General features: G+C 39.6%; 1 non-coding gene across 1 annotated transcript in view; it reads right to left on the bottom strand.

The window, feature by feature from the left end:
- ZNF114 (zinc finger protein 114) overlaps positions 1-17,600 on the bottom strand; it is a 47,349-nt gene extending 29,749 nt beyond the window's left edge. Inside the window, exons 1-2 of the transcript XR_011421941.1 lie at positions 17,364-17,600; positions 5,993-6,018 (exon numbers count right to left, since the gene is read on the bottom strand). This is a non-coding gene — a transcript (zinc finger protein 114). The remainder of the gene's footprint in view (positions 1-5,992; positions 6,019-17,363) is intronic.
- Between the last annotated feature and the right edge of the window lie 5,415 nt (positions 17,601-23,015).

The following is a 23,015-nucleotide window of genomic DNA, read 5'->3' as shown; positions in this document are numbered from 1 at the left end:
GGGGAGAAAAAGGAAAAAATAAAATCTTTAAAAAAAAAAACTGCAGACAGGAGAGAAACTCTGAAAAGTAGAAATTACTTACCCTTTGTTAAGAGACATTTACATTCATGAAGGAAATTTCCGTCTGTAAATGTGTCTCCCTCTCTGTACCAGGAAGAAGGGGAGATGACCTTATCTCTAGAAACTTACCAATGCCAAAGGCAAGGAATTAAATCTGCATAATAACCTGACTCTTGTTTACTGTACTTGTCTGGTATCCTCCTATAACTGACTCCCCACACCCCCAACATCCTCCTTTGTCTTTAGCTGAGGAGAGTATTTAAGATGAGAGCCTCTGCCATCTTGGAGAGTTACTCAGTTTTCCTTGTTCTCTCCCATGTATACATGTTATAAAGCTTTGCTTGATTTTCTCCTGTTATTCTGTCTCATGTCAATTCAATTTGTTGTCTGGCCAGAAGGACCTAGAGTGGGTAGAGGAGATGTCTTCCTCCCTTATGCGCTCTCTTAAGATGAGAATATGTCCTTCCGCTGCTACGCCCCCTATTGGTAACACCCTACTGGTAACGCCTAGTCCCTTTCCTGACATGAGGGTCATGTCGACCTGCTAATTTACAACTAAATACCTCTTTGAAACTTTGATGAATGTATATCCTGGGCGTGTTTAATGAATGTTCTTTGTTCTAAAAATGTATAAGGTACTGAAAACCACGCTTCTCCAGAATGCTTTCTTCCTTTCTGGAAAAGACCTTTCTGGGTTGTAATTCTCATTTTGGCTCAAGTAAAACTCACCTTATCTCTCTTATCCATGGAATGGTTGTTGATTATTTTGCGTCAACAAGTCCATAGTTGACTTTAGGGTTCCCTCTTGGTGTGGCACATTCTGTGGGTTTGGACAGATGCGTGATGACGTGTATCCATCCTAATATCATACACAGTGCAACCACAGCCCATTTAGAGCCAGTCTGAGCAGGCCCCATCTCTTATTAACAGAGTGATTAAGAATTGTCTTTCAGAAAATTTGCAAAGTCACGTAGCCAGAGCATGCACAGAGGAAGAAATCTTGACCTGAAATGACCATAAAACCAAAGATCCTCCTCCCCACAGAACCAAAGGACCAGGACATGACCGGAACTCAAAAGTCGGAGTCTTATCAGAAGTGAGGGGTCTGTCATTCAGGAAAGATCTACTGTGAGGATTTCTTCCCTACCTTATCTTAAATGTTTCAAAGCTTACCATAAATGTTTAAAACCTTATCATGAATGTTTAGAACCTTAACATAAATGTTTGAAGTCCAGCAATCAAAATTTGTCCTACCAGCATTTCCATGTGCCAGCCTATTCTCCCTAACCTCTTAAATTGCACCCTAAATCCTGAATTGGGGAGACAGATCAGAAGGCAGATGCCCCTTGTCTCCCTATGGATCGATCTTACAGAATAAAGCTGATTTATTGTCCCAAAAGCTGATGCTGCAATTAATTGGCTTGTTTATGTGCATCTGGCAAGAGAATCCCATTTTTCTGTGGTAACGAGTATTTTCACTGCCCTAAATATCCTCTGTGCCCTGCCTATTTATCTTTCCCCCTTCACTCAACCTACACTCATTTAAAAAGAGATTTTTTTATTGTGATAAAATATACATAACAAAATTTTCCATTATGCAACCATTTTTAAGGGTACAGGTCAGTGGCATTAAGATAATTCCCATTGTTATGCAGCCATCACCGCTATCTGTTACTGAGCAATGGGCTCACTCCGCTCACCTCAATCTGAGCCAGTTGATCACAGTGAGTTAGCCATTGAGAAAGGAAGATTTAATTTGATTAGCTGGCATAATCAGGAAGATGGCAGACTAATGTCTCAAAAAAAACCAATCTTCAAGAATTAGAGAATCTTGGGGCTGGCCCAGTGGCGCAGTGGTTAAGTTCACACATTCCGCTTCAGTGGCCTGGGGTTCGCTGGTTCGCATCCCGGGTGTGGACATAGCACTGCTTGGCACGCCATGCTGTGGTAGGCATCCCACGTATAAAGTAGAGGAAGATGGGCATGGATGTTAGCTCGGGGCCAGTCTTCCTCAGCAAAAAGAGGAGGATTAGTGGCAGATGTTAGCTCAGGGCTAATCTTCTTCTTCAAAAAAAAAAACTAACTCAAAAAAAAAAAAACCTCTGACTTTTACTCCCTGGCAGGACACTATCTGGGTTGCTCCTCAAATCTGTGCTCCTCAAGTTGCAATTCTTCGATACCAAAATAAATGTTTCTCTGCCTCTCATTTTGGTTCTTTATTTTAGGTTAAGTCTACTTTCATTTATAAAGATCCTTTTGATTACATTGGACCCACCCAGATAATCCAGAATAATCTCCTCCTCTCAAAATCTTCATCTTAACCACATCTGTAAAGTCCCTTTTGCCTCATAGCATTGTCGATGCAAAATAACCAATAACCATTCTATAGATAAGAGAAATAAGGTGAGTTTTACCTGCACTAGAGTGAGGATTATAACCCAGGAAGGCCTTAGAAAGCGTTCCAGAGCAGCTTGGTTTTCAGTACAGTCTTTTTTTTTTTTTTTTGCTGAGGTAGATTAGCCCTGAGCTAACTTCTGCCAATCCTCCTCTTTTTGCTGAGGAAGACTGGCCCTGAGCTAACATCCATGCCCATCTTCCTCTACTTTCTATGTGGGACGCCTGCCACAGCATGGCTTGCCAAGTGGTGCCATGTCCACATCCGGGATCCGAACCGGCGAACCCCGGGCCTCTGAAGGGGAATGTGTGCACTTAACCGCTGAGCCACCGGGCCGGCCCCTCAGTACAGTCTTATATCTTTTTAGAACAAAGAACATAAATTAAACATGCCCAGGATACATTTTCAGAGTTTCAAAGAGGTATTTAGTCGCAAATTAGCAGGTCAAGGTTACCCTGAAGTTGGGAAGGGGACTAATAAGGGCGTTATCAACAGGGCACAGGAGGGGAAGGACGCATTCTTATCTTCAGAGAGTGCATCCTTTCATGGTTAAAACAGATGGACAGTGTATGTTTGGTAGGCCATAAATCAGGCTTCTTGAGTTCAAGCTGAATCAGTTTTGAACCCAAATAGTTACCCCATATACCTCAATATGGCAAAATCTCTTGTCAACATGTTCACAGGTTTTGGGGTTCAGACATGGACATCTTTGGAGGGCCATTAGTCTGTCTACATCAAGAAGATAATGATCTTCAAAGACATTTATATTAAATAACTTTTGTGAAAGATGATATGAGTGGAGCCATATGAAAACAGAGCTGGAGCAACCATTTCAGAAGAACTGTTTTGCACGTCTTGTTTTCTTTATCTTCTAAATTGGACAAACCGCCAACATTCCAAGAAGTCAGTAAGAACAAGAATATCCTGTCTGTAAGAACTGTTGGAACTGGACTTTGCTGACGAGCAGATCATGAAACCGGCAGAGTTAGCCATCGATGATTAAGTAGCTAGGAGCTAAAGTTTCTTTTTCCTTTTTGCAATTACTGATTATAGCTTTGAGCTGTTTGACTCACCCATTGTTAACTGTGTTGCTTAGGCAATGTGCTATCTGACTCCACTAGGCCCCTATCGATAACGTCTCCCTGAGCCTGGGTCACCATGGTAATGGGTGTCTGAGCTGTTTTTCAGGAATTAGAACTCCTTGTCCACCTCAGGCCAGTTGAGACCACCAACTCATCAGCTGGGCCTATGTAGATGTCCAATAGGTGACCTTTTGAGATCAAGAGGCTAAAAACTCCACCCTCAGATTGTGCTAACGCCGTCATTTTGTGAACATGGGTCCTAGGAAGAGGCATGAAGTCTGACTACGCTTGCGAGGATCAATGACCTCACCTCTCCTCACCTCCAATCCCCTCTCTCCACACTTCAGACCACCTTGCCCCCCATCCCATAAATATCCCGGAGTCCCTATTTTCGGGGAAGCAAATTTGAGGCTCATCCTCTCGCTTCCTCATGTGGCTGCCTTGTGACTAAACCCTCTCTCTGGTACAATCTCATCATCTCGGTGTTTGGCTTTCTGGGTGGCGGGAAAAATGAACCTGGTTTGGTAACAATCACTAATTAATCAATGGTGTATAAACCTAGCCTTTTGCTTGGTGAAAGCCAATCTAGGAAGTACAAACTTAGCCTTACCTCATGGAACACCAATGAACTCTTCTTTAATACAACTCACCTCATCTTCCTCCCATTTCCCCATAAAAACCCTGAGCCTCTCTCCTATAATGAGGATACCATTTGGGTTTCTACTTAACTCTGTGCTCCCTGAATTGCAATTCTTTGATCCCAAAGAAGTGCTTTGCCTCTTAAACTGGTTTCTGTTGTTTAGGTTGACACTTCATTTAAATTTACAGAGAGATTGTGACGTCCAAGATCAAGAAACAAGTCAGGAACACGACAGGGAGAAAAGATATGGCCTATGGATCTTGGCTTCATAGGGGAGAGGAAATGGGCAGCATATTGAAAAGTAAAGGCAGATATGTCTTTGTGTGGATGAATGTGATGGTGTGTCAAGTACTTGACGGATCTGGACGTGTGTATCTTCAAAATGCAGAAAGTATTCAGTGGACTTCATGTGAGAAAAACCAACAGAGACTTGAGAACAGGGAGGAGTAGCTAAAAGGCAAAGAAAGTGTTAGGAAAATGTTTTGGGTAATTCTCATGGGTAATTCCCTCCACACAGACTCTGGGGGGCAGCAACTACTTGAATATTCTTTTCTGATGAGATGCTGTCAGGGCTAATTTTAGGAATTGTTCATTTGCATATTGATGGCCAGGAGATATACAGAAATGACTTGTTTATTATCCATACTTCTGTCGTCCTCTCTCCACCCCAATTAAGCTCTAGAAATTCAATATTACGTGACTTCAAGACAGCCTCTCGATCTGGCAGTCAATGGCATATTAATTATTCATGGATGAAAGGTTTTCTTTCCAACTTCATTCCAAAACAAGATTTAAAATTTTTTTCATAATTCATTGAAGGTTACCATCTCAAAGAAATGTTATTGTGTAAAATAGAAACCGCTTTAGCAGAATACAAGACCTGTTGGAGAGACCGCTGTCTTTGGTATCTGATAAACCTAGACCTGAGCTGTGTGCGAGAGAGTAGCCACTGGCCACATGTGGCTTTTTACATTTAAATTAATTAAAGTAAAAAGAAATACATTTAAATAAATTTAAACTCAAATTCCTCAAATCAGTCTCATTTCAAGTGCTCCATAGCCATACGTGGCTAGTGGCATCCATACTGGGGAGCACAGATTCAGAACATTTTCATCCTTCTGGAAAATTCTACTGGACGGCACTATTCTGGATTTTAATCTTGGCTCCTGTTTTTAAAATTACATGATGGTGTTAAAGTCTTTTCAATTTTCCGACTTTCTTAACTCATCGGTAAGAAAAGATGACATCTAATGCATAGTTAGATTTTATATCCATCTATGATGTTTCTGGAATAGAGTCTGACACTCGACAGATGTCCCCTCCTCCAAAAAAAAAGAATTACCTGCTATTTGCCTCCTGACCTCCAGTCCCAATGCCATGGGAAAATACAGAGATGGGGCTGGTCATGGCAATGTTATGAAGAAGATTTAGTCTGTCTTATCACTCTCAACTTTTTTCCCACAAGGCATTTTCATCAATTCTGATAAATCCAACTCTCTCCAAAGTTCTTATTCTAAGTACAAATCCTCAGAAATTCAACGATCAACAAATCTGCCATACTATTGATACATGGTGGAAGAGCACTGCTTTAATAACGGGAACTTGAAGACAGAGATATACTCAAGAAGCAAAGGAATTTTTCTTGATGGTAAAAATCCAGTTATTTGGATAATGAGTGAATAATACTCTTTGGCAAGAAACACTGTAATAACACTGAATGATCAAGAACCCCCCCAAATTGATTCCTGGTTACCAGACATCTCTTCCTACCGATAGAATTTAGGAAGAATCTTTGTTAAAGGGATATCCACTCACCCAATCAATGTCGTGAGGACAGGTGTCTGCAAAAGAAGATGACGTAATAAATTATTTTTCCCCTACTTAAAAACTTAATAAAATAAATTACCTGAAGTAGGAGCAATTTATTCCTCAACATTGTATTTTCTGATTGCATGAACGATACAGTCAAAAGAAGACAGTATCTTACCCATTTCACTGATTTTAATGATATTGTTGACTGGAATGGCCACTTCCTTTGTCTTTGCTTTGAAACGCTCATAGGCTCAGGGCTCAGAGCATGGCCTTCGCCTTGAGTCAGAGCACAAAATTCCAAAAGGTTATTGGCTAGATGTGAAATGCAAAGTTGATTCCAAGAGAAAAAATAGTTCCCAGGCCATGAATATCTGAGCAATTCACAAAGAGCGGTAGCCTGTCCATTCTTATGATTGAAGGGACTCTGTGCCCTTTTGCTTTCCAGGAATCTGCCAGGTTCCCTTCATAGGGAGTTCTGAACTCCGGATCCAGGTGTTCAGAGAAAGTGGAAGGACACCATGATTCACGGGTGTGGGAGGTCAGGCCACCACAATGGGCATCATTTCCTCTTCCTGCCTCTTTCAGCCAAATCCTGGGGAAGTGATGTCTGACTTTGCCCTCAGTTGGAAAAGATGAGTCTGGCATTTAACAGAGACACTGGCAGTCATGTGAAGAAATGTTATCATTCATAGAGGAAGTTACTCATGATTCCTTTCCCATTTTTCCAAAATAGGAAGCTGACCAATGAGAACACTAACAAGACTCTCTCCTATGTCCTGTGGGTGATTTGGAGATTTGAAAGCCGTCCACCATCTTGGATGTTCCTACCCACTTTCTCCAAATGTGAGTCCCACTGTAAGAAACACTAAAGAATATTTCTCAAATGCCCTGTGGGATGACTTGGAGATCTTCTCTACCAAATGCTTTTTTAACAAGGAGGATGCAGGTTAAAATTTGATCAGGAAGCTTCCTAGAGCAGTGTTTCTCAAGCTGGTCTGCACATCAGAATCACCTGAGGGATTTTTTGAAAGATTCCCAAGACTGGGTCACACTCCAGACCAATCAAATTACAATATCTGGGAGAAGGACACAGGTATCAGTATGTTCAAAAGCTCCTCAATTTCCTCAATAAGTTAAATGTAGCATTACCACATGACCCAGCAATTCCATTCCTAGCTATATACCCCAAAGAATTGAAAACAGATGTTCAAACAAAACCTTGTACACAAGTGTTCAAAGCAGGACTATTCACAAGAGCCAGAAAGCAGAAACGAGCCAAATATCCATCAACGGATGAATGGATGAATGCAATGTGGTTTTCAATACAATGGAATATTATTCAGCCATGAAAAGGAATAAAGTACTGATTCACACTTCCACATGAATAAACTTGGAAAACATTATGCTAAGTGAAAGAAGCTGGATGCAAAAGGAAGCATTTAATTACTTAATTTATAAGAAATGTCCAGAACAGGCAAGTCCACAGAGACAGAGAGCAGATTGCTGGTCGCCAAGGGCTGGGGGGTCAGAGGAATGAGGAGTGACTGCTAATGGGTACAAGGTCTTCCCTGGGGTGATGAAAAGGCTCTGGAACTAGATAGGGGTGGTGGTTGCACAACACGGTGAAGGTACTAAATGCCGCTGAATTGTGAATTGTACACTTTCAAACGGTTAAAATGGTCAATTTTACCTTATGTTTTATTTTACCACAATTAAAAGAGAAAACTCCCCCGGTGATTCATTATGGGGACAAGTTTGGGGACCACTGAATTAGAGGATTATGTTACTGTTCTTTACTCTGCTGGGAGATATAAAAAAAAAAAAGACAAATGCGGGTTTGAAATAATCATAAAAATAATCAGCAGTCAGTGACCTATACCATGTCGTTTCAAACGGTTCTGAACTTCCTACTTAAAATTTATGTTTGAGCTCACATTCAATAAAATCCACTCTTTTGAGGATCCAGTTCTATGAATTTTGATGAATGTCCAGAGTTTCATAACCGCCCCGGTAACCAAGACAGAGAAGGTGCAGGTTCCATCGCTCCCGAAAATTTCTCAAGTGCTGCCCCCTTGTGGTCAAACATCCGCCGGTCTTGAGATTTGGCTACCACAGATCTGCCCTTGGTCCCTGTAGCTTTAGCCTTTTCCAGAACGTCATGTAAATGGCATCACACAACATCAAGCCTTTGGAGACTGGCTTCTTTCTCTCAATATGATGCATTTGAGATTTAAACATACGGATGGCTGTTTCAGAACTTCGTTTCCCTTCATTTCTGAGTAATATTCCATTTTATGGACGGACTGCTGTTGGTTTATCCATTACAGTCATTGGGAGACATTTGGGTAATTTCCAGTGTTTGTGGCTTGTGAACAGAGCTGCTATAACATTCCCATACACGGCTTTGAGGGGTCATACATTTTCATTTCTCCTGGATGAATACCCAGGAATGAAATTTCTGGATCATCTGAATATCTTTTTTTCTCTCCTGAAACCTAGCACATACTCCCCTAGGTTAGATTGTTTCATTATGGGAGGGTTATGAAGGTTTGGAAGGAAAGAGGGATTTCCTCTCCCAAAATATCAGATTCGCAAGAAAAACAGTGGGTTATACCATAGGTTCCTGTCAGAGGGTTTCCATATGCCTCACTCAGGATCTTCTTACAGAATAAGTGCCTGAGCAGCGTTCTCATTATTATCCACTGGGCTGGAAAATAGAAGATCTGAGGAGAACACAATAACGCCGCCTCCTTACTCCCAAGGCTGTAGTACCTGCCAAGGGCCATCGTCAGGGAAATTGAGATGCTGTCCTCACTTACGTTGACCAGAAAAACTATACATACTATACTGTGTCCATCTATAAGGTATAAATAGTTTTCCCCTGAGACTGTGAGTGAAAGAAAGATGATCGACAGTCTTGCTGTAACGCTGGAGGGAATAAATTTGTGACATTTTAAACATCGTTATGACTCATCTCTAGTCTGTAACAGGCAGGGCATCCTTCAGCCAGGACACCCACCACCCTAAAACACGTCAGGGACCTCTGGAGTCCATTTCAAGGGAAACTGAGGAAAGAAAAATGTTTGCTCTATTCCCAATTTTTTACACTAATGAGCTTTTGTGAGGGCCAGTGTTTGCTAAATAGTCCTGGAAAAATGTTCATGTCACCATTGCTCCTTTAAGCTGATTAAGACCTTACAGGGTTTGTTTTTTTTTTCAGATTGAAAATTAGTCCTGAGATTTCTTTCTATTTATCCTGTATCATCAGAGTGGGGTATCACACTGGCCTAAAACTATATCCTATTTGAGAATTTCTGTCCAGTTATCATATGAGGAGGATTCAAAATTAACATTGACTGAATGCCCCTACTTTGTTCATTCATCTTTTATGAATACATTTGTCCATTGATAATTACTAAGCTCAGGGCCGACCCCATGGCCGAGTGGTTAAGTTCTCGCGCTCCGCTTCCGTGGCCCAAGATTTCACTGGTTCGGATCCTGGGCGCGGACATGGCACTGCTCATCAGGCCACGCTGAGGCAGCATCCCACATGCCACAGCTAGAAGGACCCACAACTAAAAATACACAACTATGTACTGGGGGGATTTGGGGAGAAAAAGCAGAAAGAAAAGATTGGCAACAGTTGTTAGCTCAGGTGCCAACCTTAAAGAAAAAATTACTAAGCTAGACAATGTTTGAATGAAGAGAAAACTGCAGAAAGAAACCAGATAAGATATCTGCTCTCACAGAGCTCCCGTGTTATTGGGGTAAGAAAAGAAAGGAATTAATAAGAATAGGACGTGTGAGGTAGTGATGTCTATTGGTTATATGCTTTATTTAAAAATAGAGCAGGAAGAAGAGGTAGCAAAAACTGGGGGCCCGTGAGGTATTGGATGGGGTGTTGTGGCAGGCCTTGCTGAGGAGGTGATGTATGACAGCTGCGAAGGAAACAAGGGGAGGGTGCTCCAGAGATAACCATGGAAGAACATTCCAGAAAGAGAGAATGGCATGTGCAAAGGCCCTGAGAGATGGATGTTTTGAGGACAAGTAAGAATGCCAGGTGACTGAGATAGAGTGAGTGTAAGATATAGCTGTGGAGAGCAGGCCAGAGGCAGCCAAGGCCAGAAATTCACCTGTACGGTCATAGGGAACATAGGAACCAGGGGTTATCCTCAGTGCTTTGCAGACATTAGCACATTTAAATCTGATCATAATCCTGGAATTGCTCCACTCATGCATATGGAAACACTGAGGTTGAGAATGGTTGCATTATGCAGTAGGTTTCTCTGCTAATAAATGGTAAATTCTAGAACAATTGCTCTTCAATATGGCCACCACTTACTGCATGTGGCTACTGAGCATTTGAAATGTGGTGAGTCTGAAATGAGATGCGCTGTAGGCGTAGAGTAAAAACCGGGTTTCGAAGACCTAAACATCTTATTGATAATTTTATTGTGTGGACTACATGTTGAACTGGTAATATTTTGGATATATTGGGTTAAATAAAAAATATTATTAAAATTACTTTTATTTTCTCTTACTTTCCGTCATGTGACTATTAGAAAATTTAACATTACACACGTACCTTGTATTTCTATAGTACAGGATTGTTCTAGAATATGAGCTCAGTTATTTCTGGTATAAAATGTTGGAACTTTATCACACTGCGTTTGACTTCAGGGAGTTAAGAAGATGATTTTTCTAGTTTTCAAACCTGTAACCCTCTTTGATTGACTCTTTCAGCCACACAAAGATATCCTTAGCCATGTAATTTAGGAAGCTTGTCTTTAAAACATTACCTCTGAAAATAGTGCCATTTTTATGGCAAATTAGAGCAACTTCTGATTTTCATACTCCTATCCAGATGCCATTTTTCAAACAGGCATTCTGTAGTGTTTGTGGAATTATATCTTATAGCTTTTTTAATAAAATATTTTTACTTAAAAATTTATACACTAATTTTTATATAAATTATATTTTATAACATAACTCCAACTACGGGTTAATTTGAGTTGAATTGATAACTTAAAAGTCAGGTTGTATATCTTTGTATTGTTTTAATACGGAGTATCCTAGAGACCAGAAGATGAATTACTTAGACAAATTTTGCAAACGACGTTGTTGACCACAGATCGACGAAACTGTTCTAGGGCCCTTCTAAACTCATGGCTAGCGTCAGCCTGCTTACAGATGTTAAACCCACAGTCCTTTTAATCCATGTCTCCCTCTAAAACAAAATCAGTCATCTTGCAACTGCGTCAACCCTGGCTATTTTGAGACCTCATCAGATAATCCATTTCTTCTCCGTTATTGACAACTGTACCAGAGGGCGTGAGAGCAGGGTCAAAAAGGAGAAGGGAGAAAGTGGTGGTAGGAAAGATGGAAGATAAAGGCAACGAGAGAAGTAAATTCAGAAGAGAAAATATGAACATTGAGGAGAGAAAAAGAGGATGTTATTGGAATAAGAAAATAAGTGGGAAACAAATCAAGATCCAGAGATGAGGCTGCCGAATGTTGACTGGAAGCCTCATGGTCACACACACAATTAATTCATTTCCTCTCTATCGCTTCCAGTTGTTGCAAATATGATTCGGCAACTTAATGAATTGTAGACAGCACTATATAGAGCGACGAAGAGATTCGAATGCAAATCATTATCTTTATCTAATGAAATCTTATGCCAAGTGCATGAACTTGAGAATTTATGTGCTGGAATGGTCCAGAGTGACATAATTTAGAGTCCTCTCAAATTACTGGGTTTGTGAGTCAGAGCGAATGCCCTCATTGGTTTTAAAGAAATTTCTGTGTAATGTAAATATTTCTTGTCTATTACAATTATGATGAGTGCGTTGTCTTATTATTAAATTAGTTTAAAATTTCAGTATAAACATAGATATTAAACAGGATTATCTCAGGGAGAGTTTATAATGTGGATTATTTTCTACATAGATTACAAAAAAAAGGAACTTTGGTCTTTTTATTACTCATAGCCCTGTTCAAAAACTGTTTAAGGATTTTCACTATTATATAGCTATATATTTTTTCTTTATCAGTGGAACCTAATAAATAAATGTGTGCTTTGTATGTTTTTAAAAACATGCAGATTCAATACTGAGGCTACTATTACTGTTAATCCCCTTAGATGTGAAAAAATTGAGGGCCTGAGCGATCATGAAGTTAATTAGCTGTACAGAGTGGACTGCAAATACCAAGATCTGAATCAATTGATTCTCAACTGCACATAAACAGCCCGGGTGTTAACGGTAAAGTCTCCGGAATCAGATGTTCTGGGTAGAAATCCTGGCTCTGTCACCACACGTGTCTTTAGGAATGTTTTTAAATCTAGCTGTGCCTCTTTTTTATTTCTTTTAACAGTGATAATAATAAAACCTACCTCTTAGGGTTATTGTGAAAAACAAGTAAATAATTGCATGCAAAACCCTTGTGACAGTGCCTGGCACATAGTAAGCCTTTTATGAATGTTAGCTGTTTTTAGCAGTCACTGTCATCACTGCTGTTATAATATTAACAATCATACTAATAATATATTACGTTATACTGTACTACTATTTTCAAATAAAGGTAGCACAGATCACAGATCATACAGAACATGCTGTACCAGACATCCTCAGTTTTTATTGCATTGAGGCTGAAGTTTTGACATGTACAATTAACCCTTGAAAACAAAGTAATTTCAAATCAGTGAAAATTCACTGAATTCAATCATTAAAAGAAATAATGAGTATTTACACGTGGCACCCTTCCAGAATAGGTAATCTATCCATTTTGTTATACTTTCTAGGAATTCTTTGATCTATGAAAAACACCTGTGAAGAAAACACCATTCACAACAAAGAAGTGATCGGCCAAGGTTATGTCACTAGTACCCGCAGTGGGCTAGCCCAGGTTGATTTTACTTCCTCCTGTTGACTGAGATGTAACAGACATACACTAAAGTGTACCAAGTGTGCATGAATAGCAGGATTGATTTTTACATGTGTATATTAATTTCCAAAATATATAAGGGACTCCTACAACTCAACAGCAATAAACAAACTGATTAAAAAATGGGCAAAGGACCCGAACAGTTATTTTTTCCAAAGAGGACACATGAATGGCCAACAGGTATATGAAAAGATGCTCAACACCACAAATTATTGGGGAAATGCAAATCAAAACTACAATGAGATAGCACCAAGGCAACCCATGTGCACTGTTGGTGGGAATATAAATTAATACAGCCATTATGGAAAACAGTATGGAAGTTCCTCAAAAAATTAAAAATAGAACTACTGTACGATCCAGCAATCCCAACTTTGGGTATTCATCCGAGGGAATTGAAATCAGGGTCTTGAAGAGACACTTGCACTCCCACGTTCATTGCAGTGTTATTCACAATAGTTAAGACATGGAGACAACCTAAATGTCCTCTGGTTTCTTAAAAAATTTAGGCTTTGCTTTAATCTTCCACAGTTTGACTATGATGTGCCCAGGTGAGGGTTTCTTTGTATATTTCCTGTTTGGGTTTTGTTGAGTTTCTTGAATCTTTGTGTTAATGTCTTTCATCAGTTTTGTAAAGTTCTTAGCCACTATCATTTCAAATTTTGCTTCTCCCTCATGGTCCTTTTCTTCTCATGTTGGTACTCCTGTAACATGTATATATGGCTTCTTGAATGTGTTCCTTATATCTTTTATGCTTTTTTCTGTTTTTTTTTCTTTTTAAAATTTTATTTATTTATTTATTTATTTTTTGAGGAAGATTATCCCTGAGCTAACATCTGCTGCCAATCCTCCTCTTTTTGCTGAGGAAGACTGGCCCTGAGCTAACATCCATGCCCATCTTCCTCTACTTTATATGTGGGATGCCTGCCACAGCATGGCTTGACAAGCAGTGTGTAGGTCTGCACCTGGGATCTGAACTGATGAACCTCAGGCTGCTGAAGTGGAATGTGTGAACTTATCCGCTGCGCCACTGGGCTGGCCCCTCTGTTTTGTTTTGTTTTTCCCTTAAAGATCTTATTTTTCCTTTTTCTCCCCAAAGCTCCCCTCAGTACATAGTTGTGTATTTTTAGTTGTGGGTCCTTCTAGTTGTGGAATATGGGATGCTGCCTCAGCATGGCCTGATGAGCGGTGCCACATCCACGCCCAGGCTTCAAACCAGAGAAACCCTGGGCAGCAGAAGCAGAGCGTGTGAACTTAACCACTTGGCCATGGCGCCAGCCCCTGTTTTCTTTAAATTCATTTTTTTCATTGGCTGAACAGTGGCATTTCTCATTGGCTGAGTGGCGGCATTTTTCATTGGCTGAGCTGTGGTGTTTCTCATTGGCTGAGCTGTGGCATTTCTCATTGGCTGAGCTGAGGCATTTCTCATTGGCTGAGCTGTTACTTGGTAGGGAGAGACATCTTCCTTCAGTAGTAAAGTGGTTTTATATCCTGTCCAAGATGCAGCGTCTGTATCTTCCTGTTTGGTGTTTGGTGTTTGATGTGTGATAGGGTGGGAGAGCTTCCCCTACAGGCTTTCCCGGCTCCAATTTAGTTAAGGTTTCTTTATTAATTTCCACACTATCTAGGCAAATTTCCTGCAAATCTAAAGCTATTTTAACATCAAATTTTATTTAAGAAAAAAGAAAGGAGAAAGTCAACACAACAACAACAAAATGAGGGTAGTAGGATTTGAGAGCAGGACAGGACTTCTGGAACAGACCAAAGGACAACCCAGCCCTTCAGAAGCTTTCATAAAGCAAGACACAGGCCACCAGGCACAAACGCCATACTTTTTCCAACAATGGTATTCACTTGCAAAGAGATATTCTATGTAAAACTTTAGAACTATATTTGTTTTTCCACTTCTCATATTTATTCATTAAATAATTATTGATCATCCACTATGTTTCAGTCTCTAATGATAACACAGTTAAGAAAACAGATAGACACCACTAAGTCACTTCTAGTTTCAACTTTTGTTGACATTGTCAAATGGATGGACAAAACTAAAAGAATTAAAATTAAACACTTATTACTCAAAACTCACAACATTAAATAAGCATAAAAGAAATTTCAGTAAAGCTTTCAAATGGTACCTTGCAAATGATGTCTTACGCTTTTGAAATTATTAAGACTTAAAGATTTGATAAAAAATAAGATTTCTGGGACACCCTGAATAAATCTGTGGTACATGGTGAAGAGAAAATGACCACAAAGCATGGAGAGAGAATATGAAGTTTGAGTTTGTTGTGCAGCAAGTTGAGATTTAAACAGATGACCAGGGAGGGTCTCCCTAAGAAGGTAATTTTTGAGAAAAATGTTGAATAAGGTGAGGGAGCAAATCCTCATTGATTCTGGGAGAAAAGCATTCTAGAGGAAAGGCAAAAAAGGGGCCCCAAGAAAGAATCATGTTTGTATGTATGAGAAATGCTAAGGACACCATTGTGGTTGGAGGAGATTGAACAAGGAGGGGAGTCACAGGAAGAAGGGGTCAGAAGATGCAGTCCACCCAAAGAACTTGTTCACAAGAAGTGTTTGTCTTTATTCTGTGTGAGATGGAATGCCACTGGGTTCCTGAGGGGAGTGTTGTCATTGGACCTGACTTTAACAGGATCTCCCTAGCCGCTGGGTGAAAATTAGAAGAAAGGGCAGGGATGGAGGCTGGCCATCTCCATCCAGCCGGGATGCTATTACCGTAACGCAGGGGTGAGGTGAGAACAGCCTGCAGAGTTTGTTGTGGCAGGGATGGTAAGAAGGGGTAGATCCTGGAACTCTCCCAAAATTGGAGCCAATATGATTGACAGCCTTCAAGTGGTATTTGATCAAAGGAAGGGTTAGGAATGACATCAATATTTGTTCTCTGTATCCCATTAGTCTTGAGTGGTAAAAATTAATTTTTTAAAAAAGGCAGTCACTTCTGTCATACAGATATAAAAATAAATACATGTTACAGATTTTATTTAATTCGTTAAGCAATGAGGGAACCAGGTTAATGTTACAACTGGTTCAAAAGAGAAGTCAAAAAAGCACAAATATATATGGAGTAAAGGAAGGTTGGAATGAATGGGCAAATGGAGGTGAAACTAGCTTCTTCCACAGTGGGGGAGGAAAGCCAAATGAACCTCTACAGGACAAAATAGAATTTACGTGCCTTTGGTTGAGAATTACTTTGTATCGCTATCAGTTATCTACAATTCTCTTATCTATTTTACAAAGAGTTGTAAAATAGCTCAAAGACATTGAAAGACTAGAGTCAGATCATCACAAGGGTGTCATTTCTGTTGGAGCACATTTTTTTTTCTTTCCATGACTGTTCTTTAAAATACTTCTCAAAATTGTTCCTGTCTCTGCAAACACTGCCATTATGTAAGTCCAGAAACCTGGCATCTCATATGGAGAGGAAACTACACTTCCAGTTTCTTGCCTGTCCACTCTCTCTTCCAGCAACACAAAGGAGCTTTGGAATAATCTCATATCTGATTGTTGAGAGACTGAATATACAATCAGACAATGGATGGACTATACATATGTAAAATATAACTCTGACCCCAAATCTGCAGCAAACAGCCCAGGAAGCCAACAATAAGCCCTGTAACAATTGGCCCTAAACTGCCAGGATTTGATTGATCACTGCCAGCTTCACTAGTTCTGGCCCCCACTTCCAACTTAGTACCAACTGGAGAAAGCCAAACATGCAACCCTAACCAACGACGAAGGATGCCCTGTTCTAGTTAACCTGCTGACCTGTTCCAGCTTCCCCTTGCCAACAGCCTCCAATTAGGGCATATGAAGTCTTCCCTTTTTTCTGCTATAAAAGCTTTTCCACTCTGCCTGCCTTTGAAGTCTCTGCTAAATGCAAGTGATGGTGGCTGACTCCCTTGCTATAGCAAGCTCTGAATAAAGCCTTTGCTTGTTCTCCTCTGGGTGGTCTCTGTTTATTTCCACATTATCTTAATTCTGTGTTCAGTAACCCACAGGAGTTATCTATATGTTAATGAAGCTCTCCATAGTTACTCTCAAACTGTCCTACGTCCCTCTCCCATCACAGCTCTATCTTTCTGTTCGCATATAGTATTGCTGGTCGTAAGGAACTCTGACAAAAATAGGCCATGTTATTTCTCATTTTGGCATGTGTACACACAGTTGTCCTTCACACTGCACTGATTCTTTGCCTGAAAAATAAAAATCTCAACTCAAATGTCATCTCCCTTGCGAGTATTTCCAGACCTTCATAGCTGCGTGTTTCTCTTTTCTCTTGGCCTTTTAAGCTGCTTGAACTTTTGCTGTCTGCAATTAAGTACTCACCTGCAAAAAAGGTGACTCTGATGTTGCCATTGGTTAATTCATTAATAGCACAGAAGTAAATTTTTAGTGGTCCATTTTCACTTACCTTCTTTTCATTGTCGGCAGCCAAGCATGTAGTATTCCAGTTTTCAGTCCACTAAAAATGACTTTCATATGAGTCATGTTAGGAAATCTTTTGCTCTGTGCATGCTTATTTATGAACCACCCCCCATTGTTGGATAATAAAAGCCTCTGATGTCATTGCCTTACTCAGAGGGAAAGCTAAACATACAGCAAGAATCATGAAATCTCCTCTTGTGTGTAAGATGGAGAATTGTGAGTTAATGGTTTAGAGTTTAAACTTGGCCCCCTCTCATTGCGATGAGCTCAGTCACAATTCTGGTGCTTTGTTGCCACATAGACAAGACAAGGTAAAACTGAATTCTATACGAACATCACACCCACACCCATACATGCAGAACAGATAGGACCACAAATACTTAAACAGTACCATGTCAAGCCTCCATACCGATGTCTCATCCAGTTCCATTCCTTCATTCAAATCTTGGGCAATACAGGTCAGGCCTAATGCAGAGTCAAAAGTGGAACATTCATCCTGATGTAAGTTATTACTCCCTTTTCTTTGCATCCATGAATTTATCGCTGGTTGGTAAGAGAACCTGACTACCTGGCTCGCTTTTATAGGAGTTGTGTGTTGACATGGCATATTACAGCTTATTTGTTCTTACTTGGTTATAAGTCATCTTACAAATAAACAACCTGATTAAAAAATGGGCAAAGAACCTGAATAGACATTTTCCCAAAGAAGACATATAAATGGCCAACAGGAACATGAAAAGGTGCTCAACATCGCTAATAATCAGTGAAGTACAAATCGAAACCATGATGAGATATCATCTCACACCTGTTAGGATGGCTATTATCAAAAAGACAAGAGATATCAAGTATTGGTGAGGACTTGGAGAAAAGGGAACCTTTATACACAGAATCTGGGTTGGCAGCTATGAACTTTAAAGTGGCATTCTAGAAATGAGTCAAGCTTTGATATTGGATCCTTAAATGAACAAAGCTTACCAATTAGTAAATGAGATTTTAAGGACGATGATATTTTCAGTTTTCCTCCTCAATATTTAGTATTTGGAAAAACAATATAAAGACTGTAGTTAACCATACCCATGTTCTTCCTTTAGTTTTGTCAAATAATATATTAATATTTTCTTTCAAACTATTTTTTTTTAAAGATTTTTTTTTTATTTTTTCCTTTTTCTCCCCAAAGCCCCATAGTTGTGTATTCTTCGTTGTGGGTTCTTCTAGTTGTGGCATGTGGGACGCTGCCTCAGCGTGGTCTGATGAGCAGTGCCATGTCCGCACCCAGGATTCGAACTGACGAAACACTGGGCCGCCTGCAGCGGAGCGCGCGAACTTAACCACTCGGCCACGGGGCCAGCCCCTTCTTTCAAACTATTTTATCTTTATATATCTGCCTTAATTGCTCCTAGCATGTGTCCACTAAAGTGTGACTTTGGATCAAATCTAATACAAATAAGATTATCTTGACATCACTCTGGTGAGCTTATATGTTAACCCTTGTAAACTTTTCAGTAAGAAAATAAAAGATATGAAAGACAAAGTCTTACTAAAAACTATTTATGGAATTTTATGCACACTTTCTCTTGTAATTGGCACAATTTAAATTTTCTAGGACCAAACACAATATTATTCTTCCCTCCTAAATGCACATAATGGGTCTTTGTTTGTGCAAATGCATAACAAAGGCCACAAGTAACAGGATTCTTTGATTAATGCTCCAGGGAGCCATTTTAACTCTAAGCCTCTACCAGCCAAACCTCCTGTGTTCAATTCCTATATTCAATGGGATAGCTCATAATGGTGCATTCAGTAGAGTTATAATTGATGAATTTAGGAAAATAAAGTTGGATATCTTGGATTAACCAACATAATTGTAAATCAACTTATGATTAATCATTTCACAAACTAGAATTTTTCTTTGTTTCAGAGATTGAGTTCTCTTTCATTCATTTGAGTCAAATATATTAAGCACACAGAATGATTCTGATATTTAAATAATTTATATCTTCATTTTAAGTTTTTTTTGAGTAATAGGAACTCTTCTCTCTTGTATAAACAAAAAGTCAAGTGGATTGCATGGGTTTTGTTCCATATTTTAAATCAATATTATGGAAGAGTAAGTCTCCTTTTATTTTGCTGTCAAAGAAACAATTGAGGGATTGTTTACATATATACACAATACAATATGTGCATATATATTGTAATATGTATTATGGATACAAATACAATACATATGTACAATTTCTATACGTATTACACACACATACACACACACATGTATATACACTTTTCTTACGACACTTGAGGCACGTTTTTCCAATATTTACCAGGCACTGTGTTATGTCCCAGTTATATAAAATTTTACAGTTGACTAGGAGAAGTACATAGTTGTACAAATAATAATAGCAGTGAAAATCTGACCAGTGCTCTTAAAGACACATATTTCAATGATACAAAAGAGACATCAATCTTTTCTAAGAAGGAGAGGAATATTTCACAAAGTAGTGGGTACCAAAATTGGTTTTAGGAGTGAAATCAGCATCATAGTGGAGTGAGTTCTTCCTGTAAACTCTCCCCTCTAAGATACAATGAAAAGGACATTCATATTCTAACAGAGGACATCCACAAAACACAAAAGACGTCTGAGAGACCCATGCAGCCATACATCAGAAGGTGGAGGTGCTGGAGCCCCATCCCCAAAGAAGTGCAATGAGGTAAGAGAAAGTTTCTCTTTCTCCCTGAAGGGCAGCCATCTAAAGATTGCACACGGCTTCTGAGAGGAAAGGGCAGGGTGGCAGCCCTCCGTGGGAAGACCATCTATCTCCGAGGTCCCTCACAGCCCAGGGGAAACCCCCACATAGAGGTGACTGGCTATCACGGGGTTGTCTTCATCAAGCTACCACCCCAGGGGAGCAGATAGCAAGGGCAGAGCAAGAAGAGCCCAAGATGGCACAGGAGAAAGAAAGTGCCCCTCCTCCCCACCTGGTACTCCCAGTTCAGCACATGGCAGCTGTGCCATGGATCACAGCAGGCTTGGAATACGCAGTTCTTGACCTGCGCCCAGTGGTGACAGGTGGAAGTGGTGATCAAATGCTATCACAATGCGGAAACATAAATCCACGCTGTATAACAGTATGAAAAAATATATTAAATCTCCAGACCTGAAGGAAAATGACGAGTACTCAGAAATCAATCTTGAAGGAACAGAAATCTATAACTGAAATGACAGAGAATTCAAAATAGCTGTCATAAAAGAACTCAACGACTTACAAGAAAATGCAGATAGTTCAATGAATTCAGGACCTACTTCAGAAAAGAGATTGAAACTATAATGAAGAACCAATCAGAAATATTGGAGATGAGGGGCTTGCCTGGTGGTGCACTGGTTAAGTGCTCACGTTCTGCTTCAGTGGCCTGGGATTCACCAGTTCGGATCCTGGGTGCGGACATGGCACTGCTTGGCATGCCGTGCTTTGGTAGGCGTCCCACATATAAAGTAGAGGAAGGTGGGCACAGATGTTAGCTCAGGGCCAGGCTTCCTCAGCAAAAAAGAGGAGGACTGGCAGTAGTTAGCTCAGGGCTAATCTTCCTCAAAAAAAAATATTGGAGATGAAAAACACAATGGATGAGATAAAGAAGAATATGGATTCCCTGAACAATAGAGCTGATATGATGGATGAATGAATCAGCAATATTGAGAACAGAAATATAGAAATGCTTCAGATGGAACAGGAGAGAGAACTAAGACTAAAAAGAAATGAAGAAATTCTGTGAGAAATATCTGACTCAATTAAGAAATGCAACATAAGGATGATAGGTATTCCAGAGGAAGAAGAGAAGGAGAATGTAGCAGAAAGCTTGTTCAAAGAAATAATGGCAGAGAACCTCCCAAACCTATGGAAGAAGATGGAAATGCAAGTGAAAGAAGTCAACAGATCTCCTAACAATATCAATGTAAAAAGACCTACTGCCAGGCATATAGTAGTGAAGCTGGCAAAAGTCAATAACAAAGAAAAAATACTAAGGGAAACAAGACAGAAGAAAATAACTTACAAAGGAACCCCTATCAGGCTTTCAGTGGATTTCTCAGCAGAAACCTTATAGGCTAGGAGAGAGAGTGGAATGATATATCCAAAATTCTGGAAGACAAGAACTTCCAGTGAAGAATATTCCATCCAATGAAAATATCCTTCAGATATGACAGAAAAATAAAAACTTTCCCAGATAAACAAAAACTAAGGGAATTCGTTGCCACAAGACCACCTCTACAAGGAATCCTCAAGAAGGCCCTCAAACCTGAAAAAAAGAAGAAAAGGGTTACAAATCCCTGAGTAAGGAGATAAATAGGTAGACAAAATCAGAAAATTGTAGCTTTCCATCAGAACAGGCTAGCAAACACTCAAGTATAACATTAAAGATAAAGGGAAGGAAAACACCAAAACAAATACAATCTTGTCATTTTAACCACAAACTCACAACATAAGATGGAAATAGTGACAAAAACAACTTAGGAGGGGAAGAGGATAGGAACCGAATTGGCTTAGTCTAAGGAAATGAGATGATCAGAAAATGGACTATCTCATGTACGAGATTTTCCATACAAATCTCATGGTAACCACTAAACAAAAAAGTAGAACAGGGACACATATAATAAATAAGGAGAAAACTAAGAAAACCAACATAGAAAACTACCTAATTGAATTGGTAGTCTGAAATACATGGGAGAAAAAAACAAAGGAAATGCAGGGGAACTGGAAAATGAGCAATAAAATGGCAGCATTAAGCCCTCATATATCAATAATCACTCTAAATGTAAATGGATTGAATTCCCCAATAAAATTGGTTTTAAAGAATGAACAAAAATTATCCTTGTTGAAATGATGATGAAATGAAATATGAATTGTTCTGTATGTGATAAGGGGGTACCATTCAAGATATGAGGCCACATTATATTGGACTCCTAACCACGTTAAGGTGTTTACTGTGTCGAGTGCAGGTGGCCTCATTGCAGAGAAATGTATCTAAACTTATGTTTTAGAAATGATCTTCTAGTATCATTTTGTATCACGGTTTGAAATCAAAACCTAGAATCGGAAAAAAAAACTTTTAGATAAAACAGAAAAATATTCATATGGCTCCAAACAAGAGCAGTGAAACTGGGGGAGGAGAGCTCTGCAGTGCTGGTGGATGATGAATGTTAGATACTTAAATCAGAAATAAGCTCTACCTCAGAAACCTCCAATCATCCTGGGGTCAAACAGAACCTGTGCTACAAACAACCTTAAGCTTTGCAAAGCCACCAAAAATGTTGTGAATTTGTGGCTTTGAAATGCCGAAACTATCTCGTGTGAAACGACTGACTTTTCTGCTCTGGGCCATGAACTCATAATTCCACAGATGTGTCACTTAGGTGATTTTCTTGTTAATGTTTTCGAGTTGCATTTCCAATACTTAGTTTCATCTTAGCTGTCTACGCAAGAAGGAAACTACTTCCAAAATCGTTGCTGTCAAATCCCATCGTGTCAAATGGGCAAATCAAGCTACAAAATAATTCTTTCTGTCTGTGGGACTTCAGGCTATTACTCTGAAGCAGCTGTAACATCTAGGTGACACTGGATCATTGATTGCTTCAGGAAAACAAAGATTC

The sequence above is a fragment of the Equus caballus genome, chromosome 10 (assembly GCF_041296265.1).
Source record: "Equus caballus isolate H_3958 breed thoroughbred chromosome 10, TB-T2T, whole genome shotgun sequence".
In the NCBI taxonomy this organism is placed as follows: domain Eukaryota; kingdom Metazoa; phylum Chordata; class Mammalia; order Perissodactyla; family Equidae; genus Equus; species Equus caballus.
The sequence above is the reverse complement of the archived record's forward strand: the minus strand, read 5'-3'. Positions and strand labels throughout refer to the sequence as shown.